The sequence below is a fragment of the Cetorhinus maximus genome, chromosome 21, assembly GCF_964194155.1.
Source record: "Cetorhinus maximus chromosome 21, sCetMax3.hap1.1, whole genome shotgun sequence".
Classification (NCBI taxonomy): Eukaryota; Metazoa; Chordata; class Chondrichthyes; order Lamniformes; family Cetorhinidae; genus Cetorhinus; species Cetorhinus maximus.
The window spans coordinates 58,081,531-58,103,204 of NC_135899.1; positions in this window are offsets into that span (position 1 = coordinate 58,081,531).

Here is a 21,674-nt window from a genome sequence, read left to right on the forward strand (position 1 = left end):
GCTATTAGAGACCAAATAATATGCTTATATGGCTAATAAAATTGGTACTATGAAAGGGGTTTAATTGTTAGAAGAAGTGGAGTTCAAAGAGGCTGGTGAGACAATGAGAATTTACATTCAATGAGCTGTGCTAGGTATAACTTCAGTAGTTTTTGTGTGTGCAGTGCAGAAGCAATGTGAGATCAAAGCAGCTGTAAACCTTCAACTGTCTCCACAGGAACCAAAGTGAAAAGAACCTCATTTTGAATTTGTAAGGTGAAAATGCTTTGCCTGGTGTCTGGTTAAGTCTATGGGTGCTGTTGCCTTATGGAGGTTAGCTTATGAATTTGTTAAAAGTTATAAGTAGTAATTTGTAGCCATGTATATATGTTTAATGTGTTGTAGTTTAATAAAATGTTTCATTTAGTTTAATATAAAGCCTCTCGAGAACTGGTGGTCTGATTCCTGAATTTAGAGCTGCATCTCAAACATATCACTTCAAATATAGGTTATGACAGTTGTTTAAAGTTTCCTTCTGGGATTTTTAAAGAACTCGACTTTACCAAATTGCTGGGTCATAACATTTTGTTGATGCAAACAAAGCAGACGATGCAGAGGCAGTGGAGCTTCACTGACCCAATTTGAGGCTGCAATATTTTCATTCCAGCAGCTTCAGATAATCATAAGGAAGCCTGGTGCACTGATGACATTATGATGAAGAGATAACCATACTGATTGCCAATGGGAAAGTTGGCTCGGGGTTTATGTCAAGCCACGCTAGCCAGACCTTCAGGTCCAAAGCAGCATCTCCCATTTAATAGGCCGGCATCAGGAGCCTAGACACACACCTTGGATCTCGCAAAGTCCTGGCCATCTAGCAGACATTGCAGGAGTCACCAAGTGCTAGCTAGGTCCATAGCTCTGCATCATGCAGGTGAAGAGTGGGAACTACTATAGGAGTGACATTTAGCTGTGCATAGAAACGATGTAATGTTACAGGCCACCATGAACACCTAAGCCCCCTGACTATTACTTGAAATGCAACCCACACTCAAGCCTGACAGACATTACATGGAGGCCATTGAAAGATGCACCAAGTTATATTGACTCCAATGTGGGTCACCATTAAAACCTAGAAGCCACATAGACCAGTCTTCAGTGCAGCAGCATCAGGAGAATAAACCAAAACACAAAATCTATACTCATGGGGCCATATGATATGATCCTCTGACGCAAATCTAAGAAAGGCATTACCCAACCACCATGTTGATAGGGCAAGAGGTTTTGCTCATGTAGCTGCTGTGGAGAGAAGGGTGACTCACTGTAATGAGGTTCTGTGAAAGACCATAATCCTGAGGCAGACGATGAGAGGCAAGTGAGGAGGGGCAGCACCTGTTCCACTTGTATGACCTTGGAGCATTGCATCAGATAGAAAAGCCACTCACTAGATGAGAATTTCAGATAAGAAATATATATTTACAGATGTGCATAGTATATACAGTGAGTGAACACCCATGCCACCATTGTGCCCCCAAAATTTCTTAATTTCTCTTACCCTGCCGCTATGTCTAGGTGCATCCCTGACACCCATAGCAGAGGCGGAATCAGCCTGCTGACTGCTTTGATCTGTTGTCTGTGATAACCTTGGCGGGCCTCCTCTGGAGGGCCAAGGCCTGGAGGACCCTGGCCTTCTTTGGATTTTCTGCTGTGGAGCAGGTACACCCTCCTCTGCCTGAGCAGCACAAGTTGCTGTGATTACAGGCAGAGGGGTCTTGGAAGAGATGGGCAGCCCAGGAGAGTCCTGGGTGTATTGCCCAAGAGTGTCTGACTGACGCTCCTCCTCCCTGTGGGTGCCCGAAGGTACCTCCCTAAATCCCTGAGGAGAAAGTGGTCTTGGATGGAGATTGAAATGCCCCGTCCCCCTCTCGCATAGCCACTGCTCCATTCCACTCGTGAGCGATGGTGTGCACATCCATGTACATATCGGACAGAAAGTGAGCATTCTGCTGGACCAAGTTTCCATGGCGGATGCCACCCTTTCAATGGTGCCTTGACGTCGAACTGAATGTGGACGGACTCCTCCATCCTCTGTTATAATCTGGTGATGGCCTTGACAACCCAGCCTGTCTTTGGAGCTCCAAGATCTCTGTAGGGGCCATTTCCAGAGGCTCGACATCAGACTCAGGCTCAGCAGGAGCCTGGTCTCCAGCTGTCGTCCGAGTGTCAGTGATGTTGGCTGTCCCTGCCTCCATCTGCTGTAGACCCAAATCTCTCCTCACCGGATGGTGACCCCGAGCCTGTTCTAAAAATAGGTCCCACCGAGATGTGTGTCTCTGCGCTGGTAGAGGATGCAGGTGAACGCAGTGCCCCGCAGTGCTCTACATCTCGTGGATCCTCAAGGTCCTCATCCGAGGTGGCCTGGGGCTGATGGGTTTGCTGGCGGTGTGTCTCCTCTTTTTCTTGCTGGTGTCTGTAATAGAAATAAGAGATAATTAGTGACTGGCTGGGTAGTCACCTACATTGAAGAGCACTCACAGTTTCGGCGGGTGGGTAAATATGAGTGGACGGGGCCTCACTGGCTTGTTGCGAGACGCCGACCTCACCTTCAGCATAGGAACAGTCCCTGTCCTCGCCGGCCAGCTCTGCTGCCTGTTCCTCAGAGGGAGTGAGTGGCCTGAGCTCCATCATCCCACCTTCTGTCCTTCTCGTGTGGGCGATCTTTTTCCTGCATAAAGATGAACAGGCTGTAAACAAGGTGGATGCCAAAGCAGATGATAATCTTGTCTGCCTTCTGTGTGTGCTGAGTAGCCCTACGTGAGGGCTGAAGACTTGACTTGTACAGGATGTGACAGGAGATTATGATGTAAAAGTGTGTGTTGAGCTGGTGGTGTGTGAGATCCCTGTGGACTGTAACTCTGCAGATGCCTGATGGCTTTATGAGAGTGAGGGTTGAGATTGAGGAGAAGGTTGACTTACCCTGGTGTAGCAGATGAGATCATACATCCTCTTCCTTCACTGGAATCCGATCCTCTTCTGAGGAGCAGTGGCACTGACCACCCTGGTAACCTGCTCCCAAGCCTTGGTTTTGAGGTTGGTGCACCTCCGTCTCCCATCATGGGGGTAAAGGATCTCCCATTTGTCCTTGGCTGCTTGGAAGAATGCTGCCAGTGCCTTGTCGCTGAGCTTGGGATCACAGCGTTGTCTCTTCTGGGGGCCATCACTCACCATAACAAGTCTTGGGCTGCAGAGACTGAATGTGTGCATGGGTGCCGTTTAAATATGGTGACTGGAAATAGGAGCTGATGAGATAACGGTGGGGTGGGAAAATCCCCGCCCGTCCCGCCACGAGATATACAACATGGTTCTTGTTTGTGCATACATAATGAGGTAAAAAGCACATGATCTGATGTGGAAATCCCCCCTGCCTGCTCATGGGATCTGTGCCACCTTTCCTGCCTGCGACCACACTTAGTCTCTGGAGCGGAAAATTCTACCCTATGCCTTTAACTACTTACATTGTATTTCTGTAACTCCCTTTTAACAACTATTTTAACTATTCTACTCAACTCCAACTCCCACTCTTCCCCTCCCAAGTCACACATCTGGGGGATTCAATCTCCCTCAGTATTCTTGGCCCTTAGGGAAGATATCTTGGAGACATGAACGCTTTCTTCTGCATCTGGTAGGACATCATCATCACCTACAGAAGAGGACAACACCATCAGCAGCATTGTCAGCGTAGCCGGGGAGGTTCCAGGGCAACTGAATCACAACGACAACAAAGTCTTTTCAACGAAAGACTGGTTCAAAAGAGAAGGCTGAAGGGAATTGACCTTTGGACTGTCTGAGACTAGATGAGAAGAACTCAGGGCACTCTGAGGAACTTGTTGCTCCCTTGATGGATTCTGGGAAGAAGATTCAGAAGAGAAATGATTTTGAACTCCTGGGAAGACTGTCACAACTGTATCATCAATTGCTGCATAAAAGACTATAAAGGCATTGAAGATCTGAGATTAAATGATCTGAGATTAGAACTTTGACGTTGAAGGAAAAAATTACCAACTTCCTGTAAGACTGTCAGGAAATGAAGAAGAGATGAGTTCCCAATGATTTTCCAGGAGGACTGTTTTCTTTCTGTGGCCTGTGGTAAGGGAGCTACACTTCTCTCTGTATGAGCAGAGGGACAATGGGAACAACTCCTGAGAATGTGGAGACAAGACAGTGTTATGGAGAGGAGAATGATAGGCAAGCTGCACTGATTTCCTCTCACCACCTGTCCATAGGCAGAAGGTTTTTAATTATTTTTTAAGTAGGCGGTGGCGTGTTTTCCCAAACCCTTGGTTTTGTGTTATCCAATTTACTAATAACCTGCAGCAAACTTGTGTCATGATTAACTCGGGAGGTTAGTTTGTTTCATATTCAAAACCCAGAAGAGCACTGTTTGCAAACTCCCACTCCACTAAACACACACACACACACACACACACACACACACACAAAGGCATACACACAGTAAAGGAAAGGGGCATAGAAAAAGCACTTTTACAATTATAAATATTAATGGTGCAAGGTCCACAAAAATGAATATTAGTTCACGTGATTTCCAGAGTCCAGAATCAGAGTCCAATGAGGAACTCTTTTACGTAGGAGTTTGAGTTCAGCTGGCTGAAGACAGGAGTTATAGAATTCCCCTTTACAGTTGCTGGGTACACTGGAGATAAAGTAGATGCACAGAGACTGAGTTGGTTCTGCATGTGATGGTAAGAAATCTTCCAGCAGAGACAGGCTTGGAGGAGCTGAGAGATGATAACCAACTGTTTGCTTGGTCAGGTGACTGGAGTCCCTTCCAGTTGATGTTAAAACAGCAGAATGAGGATTTCTCAGTTCCCAAAGGCATACCAATATTTCAAAATGGTCACTCAAGTCATGTGATTTTCTTTCTCCAAAGGGAGGTTTATCCATTATCTCGAACTGGCTTTGATTTCAGGACTGATAATGTCACAGTCATTAGTTTTTCAAAGAGTTACCATCCAAATTGAGGGTCTGGTGTCGGGAAGCCATTGTCTAGGCAGATCCACTAACTCCACTAGCAAGGTGAGCTTATCAGGTGCAAATGACATCCCTTCATTTCCATTTTGAAATGGGCCTGGACAGTCCCAGGTGTGATATGAGTCTGTTAGCAGTCTGCAGGCATAACAAGTTTTGATGTGCAAGCTTCCTGCTTTACAAAATTACAAGGGGTCTGTACAATGAGGTGTGAAATGCCACCGGCTGAGAAAATAATTGTTTTATTCTTGTAACCCCTGGGGGTAGCTCCCAGACAAATGGTCATCCCTGTGGTCATGTGACTTGTAGCAGCCATATTTTTGGTTCAGCAGGAAGTCCATTTTTAAAAAAAATAGTGATAAGAATAAAGTTCTGGATTTTCTTTTCATGTCCCAGGAACCCAACAACAGGCTTATCTTCTGTAATGAGGGGAATTTCATGTGGGCAATCGACTGTGGGACATGATTGCTGCATAGGACCTGTAGCTTCAGAAGCGCTAAAGATTCTGCCACAAGTTCTGTGGCTGAACTCCAGCTCTGAAGAGAAGACAACTTTCAACTGGGACTGAACTATGGGTGCCAATTGCTTTCAACCTGGGAAGGTACCAGCTCTGTAACAGTGTGATCCTCCATAGACTCTAACTTAAACTCAAGCAAAGCATTCTCTGTGGAAGACTCTTCATGAACAACATATGATAAAGTAAGCAATACATTGGTAGATTCAGTGGATCTAAGATCTGAATGCTGCTCAGCCTCTAAAAGCTCAGCTGATTCTTCTAAAAAGACAACAGAAGCTTCATAAGTTGCATCTAACAATGGGAAAGTTGAATTATTCCCTAGGATCTCAACCTCTAAGAGGTCACTCAGTACTGCAAGGGATTCTTCATCGTTCTCTAGGAAGAGCCAATTCAGGTCCAGCAGGTCTTCATGGGGATGGTCACCGTCTGCTGCAGTGCCTTCTGTATCCTCCACCTCTGGCCTGACTCTGTAAAGTACTGAGAGATTCAGAATTTCCTTGCCTGCCCTGGGTCTAGTGGATGGTGTCTCTGTGAAAGAAAGGAACTTAACTGCTGAGTGTGTAAGCTTTCTCAGCTTCTGAAGGTTGAAGGTCCACTGCTTCTAAAAAAAACTGTTGAAAACTGTTGAATGAAGCACTTTGGGTCAATCAAATGATAAGCATCATCTGGCTTTTCTCAGGTTCCTAGAAGTATGACAACATTGCCACTCAACAAGGATGTACGTTGATTGTGAAGAACATAGAGAGAATTAATGATCTGTTGCCCCTTGTTGCTAACAGGAGTAATAATCCTGCCTTTGATTGGAAGGTCTGTGCTGCTTGGACCTTGTAACTTGATGTCTGATGGGTAAAGGGCCATCGGCTGAAGTCAGTCGAGGTCATCTGCAAATATGTTAACAGCCACTCCAGGATCAATTTTAAAAGAAGCATCGAAGCTTGTTGTACTGTAACTGACCAGTAGGCTGGATTAAGACTATCAACTTCTCCTAGGAACTCTGTAGGGTCATCATTTTCTGGACTTTCCATTTCTTGGAAGGAATGTGCTTCATAAATAGTCGCTGGTCTGCTCCTTCAATTTACATTGCTGAATTTGTAGAAACACTTGAAATGTCCAGTGTTGTCACACTGGCAGCATTCCGCATCCCCTGCTGGCAGTCTTGGCAACTATTCTGGGTTTTCATGCCACAATGCATGAGCTTCCCACCCTTTTGCTTTGTTTGCCAAGCTTTCATATGGATGGCGTCGCTGCCCATGGGCCTATCCAATCTATGGAGTCATGTGAAGCCTTAGAGTCACCACAAATTATGGCCCAGTTAAATACTGTGAGCCTGCCTCACATACTGGACTGCTGATCTAATGTATGATCAACATTGGTCTGCAGAAAAATCAGAGGGTCCTTTTCTCGACCCAAACACCTATGAATATTCCATCATGGGTTAGCTTGTACTTCAGTGCCACGCATCCACAAGATCTAGCTTGTCGGTTAGAAACAATTCAATCGATTCCTCAGGTCATCATTAGCACTGGTTAAAATGTGCCCTTTCAATTACTAAATTTTGCTTCAGGCTAAAATAGATGTCAAAGTTTTTAATAATAGAATCAAAATCCGTGGTGGACTCCTGCATGCCCTGCCTTTTCCATGAAGACCTGACACTTCTTGGTACCAGAAAAAATGGCGCTTCCATAACTCCCATTGCTGGCCTCTCTCTTATACAGGCTGTAGACATACTCTGGTATCTGCTTAACATTTGTTTATTATTACTACTTTGAAACAAGTTACAGAGTAGGCACATAGCTCTTAGGTATGATTCCAATCTCTCTCTCTTGGGAGAGAGAGAGAGCCTAACACATGACTGACTGATGTCAGTGGTACATCATCATGTACTCAAATATTAGCATATCCCATTCGTTAACCCTTTTTTTACTCCATTAAGCATACATTTCTTTATTTCTTTTCAGCAAAAATTTGATAATCCCCTTAAACTTCAGGTATATTTTCCTTTCTGAAGTGTTTGAAACAGCAGTTTTTAAAAATCAATTTATCCTTCCAAACTCAGCTTCCTCTCCAAACCACCCATTTCCACTTTACAAGAGCCTGGAAACTCTTTCGAGTTATCAACAGTCACAGATTGCAACTCTTTTGAGTACAATCACAGTTCTTGGTTTCCGGGAGTGGGACATGAACCCACAACCCTCTGATTCAAAGGCGAGGGTGCTATGAACTGAGCCACAGCTGACACCTCTAACAAGAGCCTGGAAAGTGCATGGGCGGCCATTCCGATTCAAGGAGCCAGATTGGAACTTTAAATATGGCAATTAGGTTGTAAACCTAATAGGGGGGATGGTGGTGCAGTGGTAATGCCCCTGGTCTCATAATCCAAAGGCCCAGGCTATACTCTGGGGACATGGATTCAAAATCCCATTACAGCAGCTTTAAGTTCAATTAATAGCTCTAGAATATATACTCCACTGTCTGGCCCATATGTATGTCCAGGCCCACAGCAACATGGTTGACTCTTAACTGCCCTCTGAAATGACTGAGGAGGCCACACAGTTCAAGAGCAATTAGGGATGGGCAACAAATGCTGGCCTTGCCAGTGATACCCACATCCCAGGAACAAATAAATGAAAAAAAACATTGTCATGGAGGTATTTGACTTTAACTGTCATTGGCTTTGTTTTCTGGATTTTGGGTAACCTAGCAGTTTCATCCAGGTAAGGACTTGGTAGATCTGGGAGACAGGTGCCTTGCTGAGGCTCTTAGTGTGTGGGAAGCTCCCCAGTGACCTTCTCTCCAAGACCTCTGATTCCACCAGTCTCCCCCTGCCATCCCCAGCACAAGGCCTCTGATCCGAACCCCCAGCCTCCGAACTTCAACTTCTACTTCCTGCCACCTCTGACCAATCCCTGTGGGTCAGGTAAGTAAAAACTCCCTCCGTTGGAAATGAAGGCAGAGGCACAGAATTGGCACTGAATCAATCACAAGACTGTTTAAAGAGAACAGTACACTGCAAACAAAAGCACTTATGCACCTTGTGACAGTGGAAAAGGGATAGCATCTTTCCTTTATTCCATCATGAAGGGGTAGCTAGCAGATAGACCGAACATAGCAGCGGCCATACAGCTCAGATGTGTCTACACAGTTTCCCAGTTACCATTCCATGTATGTAGTCTTATTTTCAAATAAAGAACCCACACTTTTTTTTTAGCCAATGCTTGTTGTTTGATTGATATTGATCACTGGGGCCTGCCTGCCTGGACCTTGCATAGTAAATAGAAGAATTACCTGACCTTCGATGGCGCCACCATGGTGAGGGGTCATCTTCTTGTCCCTGCAGCCTCAGGAGTATCCACCTCTATCGTTGGTGCCGCTGAGCTGCCGACCTCCTGAATGGGCCAGCAGCTCTGAGTAATGGGCTGCCGTCCTCACCTAGGCAGTAGTCTCAGGGATGGCTCTTAAATTCACCACCACCGATAAAATGTCACCCACGGTCCCACCGCCCATTTACCCGGGGTCACAAACTGCTTTCATGTCCGACAGCATGACAACACTGGAGTTGAGAAACTTCTACCCGTTCGATCAGGTATTGCCCCAGCACTACCCTTATTCTACCCAACCACATGGATGGCACATACTTGTCAAAATGTTAACAGTACCTGACGGCATCACCCATCACACCCCATCCACCACAATTGCCTGGAGGAGCATTCCATGTGAGGCTGCTGTTTTGATGCCCAGGTTTCCCAAATGCCCTACAGTTTTTAAATGTAGGGCTTCTTTAGGTGGTCTGACTGACTGGCTGATTAGAGACCTGTTGAATGGGAAGCCTGCAGCTTGAGCGGAACTGCTAGACTAGTCAAGAGGTGTTACAGATTGGTGAGGAGGTTCTGATCTTGGGGTTTGGGTGAGGATCTGATGCTAGGGATGGGGCTAGTGGTGGGGTAGCTAGCAGATAGCAAGGGAGTTTTACTGGGTAGTGTATTGGGCCTGAATGAACCACTCCAGTTCTTCCTGGCACATAAGCAGTGTTGTGAAGGCACTTACCTCATGAATTCAGCCTTTCCATCGTACTTTCACCCATCAAGTTTCTCAAGGCCTGGAAAACCCAACCGACATGAGTTCAAAGCAGAATAACCGTTTATAACAAAGGAAGGCAGCCTCATCATGATTTTGAAATGACCATCATGCTTTTCGCGAGTGGACTGATCACCCAACCTTTTTCCAACCTCTGTTAAAACCAGAAGTGAGCAGGCACAAGGCGGGTTGGGTTCCAGTTCCAGATTTTTCTGAATTTTAACCTCTAACACGACCACAGCCCATCTCTTTTTGGGAGTTCAGATTCAGCCCTATGCTTTTCTGTTCCTGCAAATGATGACTCACTGTATGGACCTTGAAGATAGCAACAGCTATAACTGGAAGAGGCCTACTTTCAACATCATCTTTTCATTAATTTGAAAGGGGAGAATAAAACTATAGGTGAGCAAAACTTAATAATACACTGCAATCTAACAAACCATAACACTGAAAGTAAGAGATTAAATTCAAAGAGACTTAAAGCTGCTCTGTTGAATGCTATACAGTGGCACATATACTAGCTAAGGATTTATACTAATGCTGTATATTAGAAGCCTGAACTATAAATCTGACAGAGTGCAGCCTCTACTTGCAAAAGGAAATCAATCATTCACTTAAATTGAACATTTTACAAGAGGTACACAATTTAACATTTCATTAAACATGCTCTCTTCTTAATAATAGATGGTAGATTTTCAAGTGAAGATTGTGATTGAGAGTAATAAGTGCAACATTACTAGTGCTGCTAAGATCATTCATAAAATTATCTATTTTTTCTCACCAAGACAGACGAAAATAGATCAAACTGTGAGTTGTATAACTGGAGATGACTGAAGCAAAGTAAGCTGTCAGTATGCCTAACTATTTTTTCTGTGTCTATGAGTGCAATTAATCATGAATTGATTTACAAAAAATGCATTGTTAAGAATGGTACATTAAATATAGACTATTTAAAAATGTTCAATGGCAAGATACTAGGTTTGAGATTCTGTGTAAGATCCATTATCTCCATTAAAACATGGATTGTATGCACAGAGTGACCAATTTAATGAATCCCAAATGCTGCAATTTACTTAAAGTCACATGGTATCTACCATTTATGAAGTCTAGCTAACTTAATGAGCACATGGATATCGTGATGATCACAATTCAGCATCCTAACAAAGAGGAATTCACTCTTTTATGAAACAAGTTGGTCACTGGTCCAGGCACAATGCTATCAAGAAAGATTAATTTAATGATACTGAGCCATTCATCTTTCTCAATTATGTATTTTCCAATGTTAGGCTGAAGCATCCTAACACACTCCCAATCTCCATACCGGAAAATAAATCTCTGAGCACATCAGTCTTTGTAATTTTTAAAAATCTTTTAACTGCCCAACGTTATATTCTTCCTTTTATCTAGACTTTGGCCTTTAATCCATCATGATTGATTGTGTTAAATCATACTCTCTCCACCACCTTTTATGTTCTTGTCCCAGCTAGAATGATTACTTTTTCCCACCCTAATCTTATCACTGGCATGCCCATTATCTCCACTCCTTTAAGCCAAAGGGACATGGACTTGAATGTCTTTGACAAACATTTGGTTTAACAGTCCATTCATCATCAGATTTGACCAGACCACTTAACACAACATCAGGCTATGCTCTCCATCACTAAAATGTCCACTATTCAAAGATCATCCAAGAAACCAAAGAGAACGTCCAGTTTCTCTTCTTCAGCACAAATCATCTTCCTAATCCGCCCTCTGCTGCCTCCTACACTGACTTCACTCCTCTCATTGGCAACTGTCTGAGGTTGAACCAGACTGTTCACAACTCTGGTGTTATATTTGACCGTGAGATGAGATTCCTACCACATATCCGCACCATTACTAAGACAACATATTTCCACCTCCTGACTTTGACCTTGCTGCTGCCAAAACCCTCACTCATGCCTTTGTTATCTTAAGATTTGGTTATTCCAATACATCCTGGCTGGCTGGCCTCCCACATTCTTTGTTCCATATCCTTTAGATCATTGAAAACTCTGCTGCTCATCTCTTAACTCACACCAAGACCTGCTCGCTTATTTCCCCTGTGCTTACTGATTTATATTGGCCTCCCACGCAAGAAACACCATAATTTTAAAATTTTCCTTATTGTTTTTAAATGTCTCCCAGGCGCCACAGAGTTCTTTCATTCTCTCTGTGTGCTCTCAGCACCTTTAAGAGGGGACTGGCCCCCATCTCTTGAGCATCTGTGACCATTGATGCTGTGCTCCTGAAGGGCTCAGGTGCTAAAGGCAGACAATTGATCAGATACTTCTAAAGTTCCATGGCTGCATCTCTATGATGTGACCCTGATCACAGAGCGCAAGCGAGCTGCCCTTGGCCAGACAGGAGTCAGACATTCTCAGAGACTATGTGAAGATCTATGGAGTGACCTCACTGCATGTTGTCATTGTCCTCCTGCGATCGAGTGACTATTAGAGCCTCCACTGCGTCTTCTTGACAGGAGCATTCTCACAGAGGGTATTGGCGCTGCCATAAGCCAACTGGAGTCAAACGTTCAAAACTGCGATGTGACGATCTATGGGGACACCTCACTGCATGTCGTCATCATCATCACCCACAAATCTGGCAGCTATGAGAGACTCCCACCATAGACTCATCCCTCTCTATTTCTAAAACCTCCTCTAGCCCTACAGTTTCATCTTTGCCGAATATCTTTGCAGCACACAAATTCTGGCCTTTGAGCTTTCCTGATTTTAATCCTTCCACCATTAGTGACTGTGCTTTCAGCTGTTTTGGTTCTCAGCTCTGGAATTACCTCCTTAAACCTCTCCACTTCTCTTTTCTTTCTTCATTTAAGATGTCCCTTAAAACCTACCTCTTTGACCACGTTTTTGGTCATCTGACTTAATATCTCCTTGGCTCAACGTCAAATTTTGTTCCATAATGCTCCTGTGAAGTGTCTTGGGGTGTGACATTATGTCAAAGGCACTGTATAAAAAGAAGTTGATGTATCAAAATAAGAGTACTTAAAAAATAATCAAGTTTCCTGATTAGGGTAATTTTTAAGACAGAATGAACTCATATAGAATATCCTGCTGCATTCCCTCTCACTTATTACTCATGTATCCACAGTGAAAAATTTAACATGCAACTGTATATTAAGATGTTGCAAATCCTGACAAGATTGACATGGAAAGTAAGAACTAGAAAGCAGGTTTACAGTAAAAATTAAATACTTGGTCTAGAATTTATTGTAGGAAGTTTCACTGAATGAAATTTTACTGTCAAATCAACTTTAAGCATTAAGTTCTGTTGACGCACATATGATTTTTTTATTCATTCATGGGATGTGGGCTTTGCTGGCTGGGCCAGCGTTTATTGCCCATCCCTAGTTGCCCTTGATAAGATGGTGGTGAGCTGCCTTCTTGAACCACTGCAGTCCATGTGGTGTGGGTACACCCACAGTGCTGTTAGGAAGGGAGTTCCAGGATTTTGACCCAGCAGTGAAGGAACAGCAATATATTTCCAAGTCAGGATGGTGAGTGACTTGGAGGGGCACTTTCGGGGTGATGGTGTTCCCATCTATCTGCTACCTTTGTCCTTCTAGATGGTAATGGTCGTGGGTTTGGAAGGTGTTGTCGAAGGAGCCTTGGTGAATATGAAAATACCGACAAATTTGTATTAGCTGATAATCTATTATTTATGCTGCAATGTAGTCAATACATTAATCACTCTTATTATCAGAATGGAAATTGGTACCAGGACCATCCTAACTAATATGCTAACATTTGATTTTGCAGTCTGTCTTGGCAGTCTGTAGACTTGACTTATTCAACTCCTTGCATGATTTTGACTCTAACCCATACAAAACTCCAGAATCGTCTACAACTTCCCTGCATTCTATCCCAGTCTATCATCACCCTATATCCTCATTTTGATTGCCTTTTACCTAAAGGAATGATCAGATTTTAAAACTGTTGTCATTGACTACAAATCCGTCCATCACCTTGCCCATTTTTGTAATTTTCACCTCTCTGAAATCCTCCAAACCTCTGACTCTGAAATTCTGTGCAATTCCCCTCATCCCCCCATCCCTCTCTACTTGACCTTTGGCAATGAGCCATCAATCACCCTGATCTTAGCTTGAAACTCATTCCTCAGACCCCTCCACCTTTTACATTCCTTCTCATATTTAAAAGACTTCTTAGAACCTGACTCTTTGACCACCTGTCCCAACCTTTCCTAAAAGCTGAGAAACCAATTCTTACCTCCTCTGCTGCACATTGGGGTGCTTTTCTGTGGAAGCAGTGCATTTTGAAAGAAAGCTGCTGTTACTTCTACAACTATAAATTTATCTTTTTCTGCAATTAACCAGTGTTATTATATCTGCAATTAACTAACATTATTATATCAACAATTAACTATCGAACAAGCTTACATGCCCTGTTGCATGCAAAGTGTTCATTGTTGGATACTGAAGTATAAAACTAGTCATCAGGCAGTTTGTTGCGAAGTGATTAATTTATGTATACAACCGCTTGAGTTTAATGAGAGAAGTTGTACTTTCAGGGATCAGTGTTTAAGATAGATTTTGGCCACTAAGGGGCACTGTAATATATCTATTACATTTCTAATCATTTTGACTGAGCAAAAATTTGAGAATAAGAGATTTTGTTTAGAAATTAAACAACACACAGCAAGGCTACAGATGGAATTAGGGTATTTGTTCATGAATCTTACTTCCTTACTGCTGAGAAAGAAAATAAATGAGAATGGTAGAGATGCACGAAATATTTAATTTGATTTTAATTTATTTTAAGTAACACTAATTACTCTTGCAGGGATATTTAGCTAAGAAATTTGTTGAATCTTTTCAAGTTTTATGTATTCCTGGGCACTCTTTTGGGGTAAAAAAAGAAACCCCTAACCTAAAAAGATACAGTTACATCTGATGTGCAGGTTTTGTCCCGATTACTGTCCAGCCAATACACTCAATGGGATAGATGTTGACATTGGGTGAGCGTGAATACCACATTTGACTTTTCTCTTTCCGGAGGTGGGGGGGTTCATTCCCCTCTAACTTGTATTTTTTTGTTCTGATCTCCTTAGACCAACATTTTTAAAAGAAGGAAAATAGGGCATCTGCTTCTAACTTTGCAGCGTTATTCTGAGGCTGGCTCATCAGAAATATATTATGAGCTCTCATGAGTCTCTTCAATGTTTATATCTTACCCACGCTGTAAAATTAGCGCAGTGCAAGATATCACATAGGCCAGAATTTTCGGGTCGGCGAGCTGACGCGTAACATAATGCACAGTGACGTCGGGCGTGCGCCCAGACGTCACAGCGCATCATTCAGATTTTCAGTTCAGTGGGGGCACACCCAAGTCAGCTGCACAGCTGCCGAACTGTCAAAGGCCTATTAAGCCCATTTAAATATCAATTAAAACAATTAACGGAGCTGCCCGTCCAACCTTAAGGTTGTCGGGCAGGCAAAGAGCCCAGGCGGCCTTCACATTTATCATGGAACCTCATCCATGGGCAGGATGAGGTTTCATGAAGGTATTTAAAGTTTTATGAAAATTTTTAATAACATTCATAGACATGTCCCAGCTCATGTGACATTTTCGCACGAGGGGACATGCCTTAATTTTTTTTTCTTTCTTAAAATTTTCAGGACTTCAACTAATCTCCCTGAGGCAGCTCTTTGCCTCAGGGAGATGTCTGCATTCTTTCACGTGCATGCGCGAAAGAGCGCACTCCCCGATTTAGGCAACCCCCCCGCCCGCACAGGGAGTGCTCAGCGCTTTTGGGCGCACGTCACACTGGGTGGGCCTTAATTGGCCCACCCACATAAAATGGCGGCACCCAGCCAATCGGGGGAATCGCATGAGCCCCCCGACGGGGAGAAAATTCTCCCCATAAACATCCCAAAACAGGTGCTGTGCCAACTATTCAGGGGTTATGCAGTTGTGAGGGAGGGAAGGAGGAGTGAAGGTGCAGCAAGGGTGTACGTTTTCACATTTACAAGTAGTCTTTGGCAAAGACAATAAACAAAGTGATTTTGATATTTTGTGGAAAATAGGTAACAGCCTGATATATTTATATATAATATATATATATTTTGTCAATTATGTTAAAGATGATATATATATATATATATATCATCTTTAACGTAATTGACAAAATTTTATGAATTTTATTTTTATGCGGCAAGTTATGAACTGGAAGGTTCTACCTGAAATGATGATGGAAGCAGCTACAGTAACAACTTCAAAAGGGAATTGGGTAAATATTTGAAGAGGAAAATTTGCAAGGCAATGAGGAGAGGACAGAGGAGTGGGGTGAATTGGATAACACTTTCATGGAGCTGGCACAGGCATGATGAGCAGGATGATCTCCTTGTCCTCTGTATCATTTTTTGATTATATAACAACATGGTTAAACAGACACCAGTGCGTTCCACAGGAAGCTTATCAGACAGAATGTAACACTAAACTACATTGAGAGATATTGGGACAGGTGACCCGAAGATAGCTTTTTAAACAGCAACTTAAAAAGGAGGAGAGGTAGGTGGAGAAGCTTAGGGTGGGAATTCCAGAGCGTGGAGCTTAGGCAGCAGAAGGCAAGACCACCAATAATGTAATACTGAAGATCAGGAAATCCAGAGGGTGGAACTAAAGGAGCACCGAGAAAGGAGGGTTGGGGGGGCTGTAGGAGGTTATAGAAATTGGAAACAGTGATGGCATGGGGATATCAGGATGAGAATTTTTAAATCAGGGGGTAGCCAGGAGGAGCAATGAGACGAGAAAAGGCATGTACACTCTGGGTAAATGGGTGCTCAATGGTGTGGGAATGGGGGTGGTGGGTGAGGGGATATGCATGCTTGGATCAGTAGGATTGAATCTTCAATTGAACAGGGGTGGGCAATTGAAGGAAAACCTCCCTCCCCTTTCTAACTTAAGTGCAATCTTGAAGGGTTTCCCAGCTGTATTGGCCAATCTAATTTATTTCAATTTAAATCATGCCATTTTAACAAGACAGATATTTCCCCATAATGTGCAAAAGCCCAACTTGAATTTCAGCCAACTTGCCACCAAAAGCTACGAGCAAAATCTGACTTTACATTCCTAATGTGCTTTATATGAAAAAAATTGCCCATATTGTTTAAGGAGCTTAATGTTGCTTCCTATGCATTTCAGGAGCCTATATTTTTCATGCCATGGAATCAGGACTTAGGCTGATTTGTGGCTGAGAGCCAGGTGAGAAATCCATATGGAGAATATAGCGCCCATGGAAACTGGAAGTGAACTTGGATTCATTTAACGTTAATACAAAAACCAAACTCTGCAGGTGCCAGGAATCTGAAATAAAAACAGAAAATGCTGGAAATACTCAGCAGGTCTGGCAGCATCTGTGTGACAGAGAGAGAGAGACTGAGTTAATGGGTTGGATTTTATGTGCTCTCGCCAGGTGTGTTTTTGGCAGAGAGGCATGTAAAATAGAGGTGGGGGGGTGCCCTGCCGACTACCTTCCCAACCACCCCTGAGCTCACCACCATAACATAGTAGGTGGGCAGGCATGCAGGCGCTGAAATCGGCAACCCACCCACCATAGTTAAATAGGTAATTAAGGGTCAATTGAGATTCTAACAAACCAACTGACCCTGATAATATGCTGCCCATACCATTGGCACGGGTGGGAGCGGGCAACTGTTTATTTTAAAGTTTTTAAAAAGGAGCGAAGGAGGAGGGGGCTACAATCTTTGGGGGGGAGGGGGGGGGAGGTGTGGGTGTTGCCCTCTGCGCATCGGCAGGAGGGGCAACCGCCTAATATAGGACCACCACTTTCTTCCTACCAGCCTGCTCTCCAAAACCCACCCCCTCCCTAAGCTGGCCAAAGCTTACCGGTCCAATAATCTGGGCTTCCCTCACTCCAGGATCCATTGGACTTTCTATTTGGGGCTGGTTGTAGACCCAGCAGCGCCCACTAATGAGCTCTTGGCACAGCCCGGACCACTGGAACTGCCAGCCAATTGGATTGACCGGCAGCTCCTGAGGGCAGGGCTTCTTTCACAGTGAGGGACAGATGTCCCACTCTGCAACAATTTAGCTCACCCCGCAGTGTGTTATGGCTGCAGGGTGGACTTGGTTGGCTGGCATGGAATGAGTCAGCTTCGAGCCAACTTTCCTTCTTGGGGTGGGGTGGGGTGGGGTGGGTGGGATGAGAATTGCAGCCCCCCCCCCCCCCTCCCATGCCCCCGTCAAATACAGCCAAATATTTCAGGTCTGTGACTTTTCATGAGGACCATTCTGATCCAGTCTGATCTAACAAAAGGTCACATACCTGAAACGTTAATTCTATTTCTCTTTCCAGAGATGCAGCCCAGACATCTGAGTATTTCCAGCATTTTCTGTTTTTATTCCAGATTAATTTAATGCCTTTCACCCCTCAAGACATCCCAGATTGCTTGAGTCATTAGATTACATTCACAGTGTGGTTACTGTACATGCAGGTAAAAGTGGCAGCCAGTTTGTACACAAGGTCCGACAAAGAGCATGATGAATGACCATTTAATCTGTTCTTTTTTTTCCCAGTGGTGTTGGCTGACCTTGACATCCGAACTTCCCACTCTTCAAACAGGCACTTAAGGGCTCAGTTTGACATCTCATCTAAAAGCTGGCAGCTCCAAAAATGCAGTATTCCCTTAAGTGCTGTACTGAAGTGTCAGCTGAGCTTATGTGCCAGAGTGGGGCTTGAACACCTCACCTTCCGACTCAAAGGCAAGAATCAAACGGAGCTAAGCTGACACTTCTTTTTTGATATTTTTCAAGTAACTTGTTCTTCAAAGCACTGAAGGGACTAAAGGCCAGAGTGCAAAGAGACAAAATGAGATTGGCCCCAGGTGTCTTGAACTATAAGCCTATGATCATAGCATCACCTGGCTGAGGGATGTGTGCTCAAGCACCCTGAAAACTTGGAGTGACAGCTGGGGGAAATCAATGGAAGGTAAGTACAAAAGACAGATAATAATAAATGATAGAAACCTATTCAGCAGGCAGTATGGAAATATAATATTAGGAGCACATTTCTGACATGTTAATAAGATGTTTAAAGAACGTAATGTATCTCCTATGCTGTTTCTCACACTGGGTAGAGCCTTGGATACTAGGATTCCAGGCGATATGCACTAGTTGGAGGTGGGCACATAAGAAGCACTGCGGGGACTAGCGTTCTGGTGTTTTGCAGCACTGAAAGAGATTTCTGAGCTTTCGGATTATGTAATGCTTGCTGACAAAGATATAAGAGCCCTGGGAGACTGGGAGATGGTAGGGTGGGAGTTCCATGTTCTGGCATCCTTAATATATAACACCACAAAATGGGAATGAGCATAACTGTCTAAGGCAAGCCTGACAGGCTCAGAATGAGTCACAGCAGATTGGAAGAGAATGAGGGCAGCTTGACTTGGGCCAGACTAGTTTAGGCAACACAATATTAGGTCAACAGCAGATAGAAGCACTATCTCTTGGGCTGGAGTTTTGCCCGCCTCTCCCAGGAGCAGGCTGGCAGGCAGTGGGGAGGGCCATGTGAAATTGGATGGGATAGCAGGGGCTTACCATGCCCATCACCAACCTACCTCTCCAGCTATTTTACCAGTAGTGGGGTGGTTATCAGGCAGTCCACCCTCCCTTAAGCCAATTAAGGCCTTTAAGTAGGTAATTGATGGCCAATTAAGGGCTTCCACACACTAACACTTGCATTTTGCCATGCCACGTGGCAAGGCCGCCATATATCCTGGCAGTCCGTCTGCAGGCTAGGGGCAGTCCCTCCTGTTTGGGCACCCTGTGACCCAGGTAGGGGCCCTCCCAGCAAAAAGGGCCACCATGCTTGTTTTGCCCCCCCCCCCAACACAGGGTTTTGATCACTGCTGCACACCCCCTTCCCCTTCCACAGGGCCTGCCTGTTTAGTCCCAGCAAGGCTGCCCACTTACCTTGAACTCCAACGTCAAGTAGCACTCCTACTCAGGGACTGACTGACCTCTCCCAGTGGCACTGCTGGCCATCTGAATCTGGTGCTGGAGAATGAGGTCAGCCAAGTGAGCCAATGATCTATGGGGGAACACTTGTATAAGAGTAATCATGGTGTCATAAGTTTTAAGAGAGCAAGGAGCAATTAAAAGTAACATTTCTAAATTGGAAGAGTGCTAGTGTCAGTCGGATGAGAGGGGATCGAGCCAGGGTAAAATGTAGCCAAAGGTTGGCAGAAGAAACAATGATGGAACAATGGGTGATCTTTATGGAGGAAATGCTTCAGGTCCAGGCCAGGTACATTTTAACAGGGGTTAAATGTAGGGGAACCAAAGCCAAGGCTTATTTGATGACAAGGGAGATTAGAAAATATGATTAAACTAAAAAAAGAGGGCCTATAGTGAATGTGAGGTGAATTATTCAAGCAAAAACTAGATCAAATGCAATAAGTTGAGAAGGGAAGTGAAGAAGAAAATAAGACTGGCAAAGAGAGGATATGAGAAAAGAATGACAGTTAACATAAAAGGTAACTCAAAAAGCTTCTACTGGCATGTAAATAGAAAGTGGGTGGTACAGAGTGAAATGGGTCCCAATATATGCTTAGAAGCACAGGACAAGCCTAGAATATTTAATAAGTGCTTTGCATCGGTGTTTAATAAGGAAGAGGAAGCTGACAAAACATCAGTGGAGGCGGAGATATTTTTTTAAAAATTTGTTCACATGATTTGGATGTCACTGGCTAGGCCAACTGTTACATAAGTATAATAATTTTCATAATATTTTTGGGTTTGTTGTAAAGTAGGTTTATGGGTTGAGTTTAGTTGGTTTTGCCTTTGTGATTTAATTACATTTGGAATCATGTGGACTGCAAGCTAGGGATTATCAAAATAAACCAGGTGTATTATTTTCCATGTATTTTAGGTGTAGAAGTGTATTTCAAATACTAATGAGTAAACATGGATGCTGGCTTAGCATGTAATGTATGAAAGGAATTTGCATTTTTAGATAATTGTTCGGATTTCAAAGGGATGTTAGTCTGTTTACAACTAGCCAGATAAGCAAGTGTGTTTGTTTTTCCCAAAGGCTACTGACAATATTGGCAACATGAAAGCTTTTATAATATGGGAAAGGTGCTGTTCCAAAGGTATTTGGAACAATAGAAGTTACATATTAAAGGGAGAGAGATATATATAAAGGATAATTTTTCTTTTCATTCATTCATGGGATGTGGGCATCGCTGGCTGGGCCCTCATTCAGAGGGCATTTTAAGAATCAACCACATTGTTGTGAGTCTGGAGTCACATGTAGGCCAGACCAGGTAAGGGCAGCAGATTTCCTTCCCTAAAGGACTTTAATGAACCAAATAGGTTTTTACAACAATCAAGAGTGGTTTCATAGACTTTTTATTCCAGATTTCTTTTTAATCAAAATCCAATTGCACCATCTGCTGTGGCAGAATTCAAATCCAAATCCCCAGAACTTTACCCTGGGTTTCTGGATTACTAGTCCAGCAACAATGCCACTACACCATCACCTCCCCAATGAATGAAAGTCTATGTGAGGTGAGGGCCATGTAAGATCTAACAGGAGTGAGGGAAACAGCCTTCAAGAAGCCTCCAGCCATTTGAGCATAAGTCAGCTGTGTCCAGTAACTGAAGTTTGAGAAAGCCATTCAGAATTCCACTGCCAAGTGGGCGCTGTGTTAACTTGCTGTTTTTTGCTAAAATCTATTTTGAAATATTGCCTTAAAAGGGTTTGTGCAACTGGGAGTCAGGTTAATTAGGAATTTTAGGATCTGTTATAGTATTAAGTAATTGTAGTCTTATGTATGTGCTTGCAATCCTTTATTTTGTTAATAAATATTTTAATTTATTTTTTTTAATCTCTAAAGGCTTTGGTGGATTCATTACTTCTGGATTTAGTGCACATACCTTCTCAGAATAAATGCAAATTGCAAAACTGTTGTGATAGCGCAACCAAGTGTCCTTTGTGGATTTGGTCTGCCTGGCACACATCACCTGCAATGCCA